The 3886-nt window shown below is 43.4% G+C and overlaps 1 pseudogene; it reads right to left on the bottom strand.

Moving 5' to 3' along the window:
- Positions 1 to 260: 260 nt before the first annotated feature.
- LOC110294145 lies at positions 261 to 2097 on the bottom strand (annotated as a pseudogene).
- Between the last annotated feature and the right edge of the window lie 1789 nt (positions 2098 to 3886).

Here is a 3886-nt window from a genome sequence, read left to right as displayed (position 1 = left end):
TTTATACCAAAGGCTCTTTCTTGTTGCCACCTTCTGGGCTTTGTTCAGCTCTTCATAAACCAGGCTGTCAGCTGTCTTAGCAGTCATAGCGCCTGCATGCCCTGTTGTTCTGCTGTCTGTACACTGAAGCCACATTCCTGAGCACTTTCATCATCTACCTGTATTACTCTGGGAAACACGCCGCCCTTCACTATGCTCTGAGACTCCCAATAGAGGGGTTGCTCTCTTCACACTCTTGGAGCTCTAGCAAGCAGGAAGCTCTAGAGGGATGGTGGTTGGCTGGAAAGAGGCCATGGTGGTAGGGATATGAGAGCCATTGTCTGGAACACATCATTGGTTTGCAGTGTGTAGGACTGGCCTGGAGAGGGGTTTTGGAAACGAACTCTAAACATATACTTTTAGCTTCATCTGAGTTGCCAGTATTCCTCGGAAGAAGTACCTAATCGGACATCCCCTTGTTACAGGCCCATGTTACCCTAGCTCCTGCACTGGAATGGTCTGCGAGCAAAGCTGGTAGGAGAGACACTCTTTTCGTGTAACAGGCTGAGTCAAAACCAAGATGTCTTAAACAGGAAAATATACAGTTTACGGTCACTTTATTCTTCCACTCCCTGTGGCAGAGAACTTGACTCACTTTGATGCTGGGGTCCTGCATTTTCGACCAGGTACTCTGGCTTGTCAATGTAATACTGACCCTTGGATTCGCCCTTCTTCAAGGTGATAGCAGAAGAACTGCTTGTATCAATACTACTTCCTCCAGAAACTCATCAAGGTGGTCTTTCAGAGTGTGTCTAAGGATTCTTTTAACAGTAAAGGGTGTTTGACCAGGCGACTTTGAGTGATATCTAGAAAAGTCCAAAAATCTAGTTTTCAAGTGAAGGAAGACTCCAGACATGCTGGAGTAAGTCTTGGACTCTCGGGTCCTGTTTCTTCTGACCTGGAAGAGTCTTGGACACCTGCTAGCATAGCTTTCATAGACAAGTCATTCAGGCACAGTAACCAATTCATGAGAATGTGACCAATCTGATCTATTGTCCCATCAGACTGGTTGATTCCAGTCTTGCCAACAGATCTTCATCCTATGCAGAGGCATGTAAGCATCCAAATGACCAAAATACGTGAGTAGTTCTTCTGAGATGCAGACAACTTTAACATGGGGTCATGGCAGGGCTTTCTAGCAAGATTGAGATTCTGGATTAAGCCCTGTTTGCCTTGGAACAATTCATATACTGCCTTCTAATGTTTGATATCTTGATGGTCAAGCATACCTTCATACTGATGTCTAGCACCTCTGACCATAGCACACTGCTTCTTCTCTTGGTGAGTATCCAGGCTGTGGACACTTCTGGGTTGAGGCTGGGGAATCTGTGGTCACCGCAGGGTTAAAAATAAGACTCTAGTTTGACCAAAGCACCCAACTACTCCGTTTCTTACAGAACAGATTAAGTTTGCTGAGGATGAAGACAAATGACCGTTTAACCTATCCTGGTTTGTGGGCAGCTGAAACAAATAATGAAAATAAATAGTTGTACTTCATGCCTTTATTCCCCCTATTCTACATTATTTCCTTCACCCATAGCTTATACAACCATGATGCACTTCTCTGTGGGCTGGAGGAAACAGGAAGAAGGATCATGGGAAACGGACGGTATGGTCTAAGGAGCAGAGCCTTCAACATCTGTTAGGCAACCTGTAACGATGATTTTTTTCCCAGCACAAACCCCCTCACTTTTCCTCTTGGACAACCCAGCACAAATACAAAAAGCACTTGATTCTGTACCAGCTTGAGAACAACACTAGTAGGCTTATTTGATCTTCAAAACAACCATGAGTGAACCACATGAAAGAGTAATTAGGTACAGCAATGACTCTCTGGAGCCTTAACAGAAAATCTGTCCTACTAACCAACCTCCAGACCTGGCTCATCAAGCACATTTTACTAGCTGCCAACACATCTTCACTTGGATGTCAAACCCAACAGGCCTCAGATGGAGCTCATTACCTTCCTCCACAAACTGGTTTCCCTTCTTGTCTCTCTGTGTGAACCAGAGTTACAACAATAATCATAGTCATCCAAGCTTCCAGCCCACAGACCATCTCCAACCTCTCTCTTCCCATCCCCACACTACAGGGAAGAGGGAAGGAGCTGGAACCTACTCTCTGCCCTACCATTAACATAGATAAGGCTCTGACATCAGCTGTAGTTCAAGGTCCTTGTGAGTCAGAATGCCTCATGGTGATCGTTTAAAATGACGAGGTTTTTCCAAACAACAGCATTCTAAATCAAGGCTTGGTTGAAGGATTAGCACTTTAAAATAGATCTCCAGAGGGCTTTTCAAGCCACCTCCAAAAGATCAGTGTGCTAAAGAAATCCCACTATGCAGGTGCAACTGAGTAAGACACCTGAAGAGAATAACAGGCTGAGAGAAAAAAAGCTATGGCGTCCTGCTCTGACTCGTTAAACACAGAGGCAGAGGCAGGGTAGGAAAGGTACGGAAAGGTTCACTACGCGGAAATCACGGTCGATCTGTTCATGAAGAGCTTTTGCCAGGAAGACCAGGAAAGACTTTTTCCCCCAAAAGGAAAACTAATCCAAAAAAGTCCTGAAAGGGGGCTAACTCTGAAAGAGGAGTAGCCACTCAAGTAACAACTTGGCCTCCCAGGGCTAGCAAAGGTCGGTTGGCTCCCAACACCATTAGATTATAAAATGGACAAGAACAGACAATACAGGAGCTGGGGAGGAGCTCTGAGGAATGGATGAGTATCAGCCAGAATGTGCTTGCCTGTAAAAGAAGCCATTCTAGCTACCAAGAACTCAAGAGATCTCATATAGATATCCCTAACTTGGGGATCTTTCAACTTGTGATGGCTTATTGGCATTGTCTTTTTCTTCAACTTTACAGTGATGTAAAAGCATCAGTAGTCAATTGTGAATATTATTTCACTTTGGGGATTTTGATACTTCCTTGGCTAAGGCAATATGTGAAATAAGCCATGATCCTCCCTTTCCATGTTGTCAGACAGAAGAAAACCACAGCCCTCCATCAACTAGGTGATCACAAAGATAAACAACAGGCACCTAGAGCCACTGTTATGTGACTGTGACATTCAGAAGGGGAAGGGGTATTAAATGTATTCTGTCTTAGTGATACTTTCAGCCTGGTATTGGTTTATTGGGACAGATCAAGTCAAAGAGCATTTCTACAGTTAGATGCTTACAAAATGACTAGAAAGGCTGAAAAAAAAAAAAAAACCAAATTCCAAAATTCTACAAATGATTGCCACGAGTATTTACCAAGTTATCTATGGCTTGTGCTGTGGTCAGAAAATAGAATAGGAAAACTGAACGTCAGATGAATAGCAGGGAAAGGAAGGAAGGAAATGTTCAGAATGAGGTCAGGCCAGAGTCTACTGACAGAAAACACCAGGAAACTCAGTTTTGACAGGACTTAAACCTTAGAGGAAGGAATCAGGGAGAATTAGCTCTTCTTTGGGGCTCTGCCTGTTTTTCTTTATTTCCATGCCTGTGAACCAACCATATGAGTTGTTGTGTACACCCTAATCACAGCACTTGGACTTGGGAGGCAGAGGCAGGTGGATCTCTGTGAGCTTGAGGCCAGTCTGGTCTACATAGAGAGTTCCAGTGAATTCCAGAGTCAGAAACACACACACAAAAACATGCACAAACACACACACACATATACATATGAGTGCATTCAAGTGCACATAGGCACACAATTCTAGATTCAGTTACTTCAGTTATTATTGATGTGCTACTGATAAAAACAGGTATAATTTTCATTTTGGTAAGGACTTACTAAACAGAAATATTTCTATAAATGATCTGGATGGGGACTTGTAATTTGGATAAAATTAAGCCCAGTAT

This window comes from Mus caroli, chromosome 5 (assembly GCF_900094665.2).
Source record: "Mus caroli chromosome 5, CAROLI_EIJ_v1.1, whole genome shotgun sequence".
In the NCBI taxonomy this organism is placed as follows: domain Eukaryota; kingdom Metazoa; phylum Chordata; class Mammalia; order Rodentia; family Muridae; genus Mus; species Mus caroli.
The sequence above is the reverse complement of the archived record's forward strand: the minus strand, read 5'-3'. Positions and strand labels throughout refer to the sequence as shown.